The 532-nt window shown below is 36.1% G+C and overlaps 1 protein-coding gene across 1 annotated transcript in view; it reads left to right on the top strand.

The window, feature by feature from the left end:
- The window catches only part of LOC119592603 (UNC93-like protein MFSD11), a gene marked incomplete in the record, with an annotated part of 18,787 nt that overhangs the window by 1,517 nt on the left and 16,738 nt on the right, over positions 1-532 (top strand).

Genomic DNA, 532 nt, shown 5'->3' with positions numbered 1-532 from the left:
ATAATGTCTAAGAGTCTTGATTAGTATAAATCAGTGGCTCTCAACCTGTGAGCCATGGCGTAATTCCTTGGTAAACTAAAGACACTAATTAGGTACACAAATGTAAAGTGATATATATTAAACTATCTACTATAATATTATTCCCAGATTTAACTTTGTTTTAATTAACAAAATGTGCATGGATAAGCGGTTTATTTAAACAAGAAAGAGAAAGAGAGAACGATCCTTTTTAAATTTTGGAGGGTAGTATATCATGAGTATTCGGGAATGCCAATAGGAAGCCGCGGTCTCAGAAGGGTTCGAATCCCAGGTAGAACTTGTATTGGAAACTGACATGCTAATAACCGCCTTTCAACTTGTGTAGGCTGATTTTGGAGATTAAGAGAATGTATTTTCTCTGAGTTCAAGGGCCTCTTGAGTGAAATAATAATGCTCAGGGCTAGTTTATCGCAGGGATGGATGAAACAACCCGTTCAATTAGATTATAGACGTGAACATCATTTTCTCGTTAGTTCTATTCTGTCTATCAGTC

This window comes from Penaeus monodon, chromosome 30 (genome assembly GCF_015228065.2).
Source record: "Penaeus monodon isolate SGIC_2016 chromosome 30, NSTDA_Pmon_1, whole genome shotgun sequence".
In the NCBI taxonomy this organism is placed as follows: Eukaryota; Metazoa; Arthropoda; class Malacostraca; order Decapoda; family Penaeidae; genus Penaeus; species Penaeus monodon.
The sequence above is the reverse complement of the archived record's forward strand: the minus strand, read 5'-3'. Positions and strand labels throughout refer to the sequence as shown.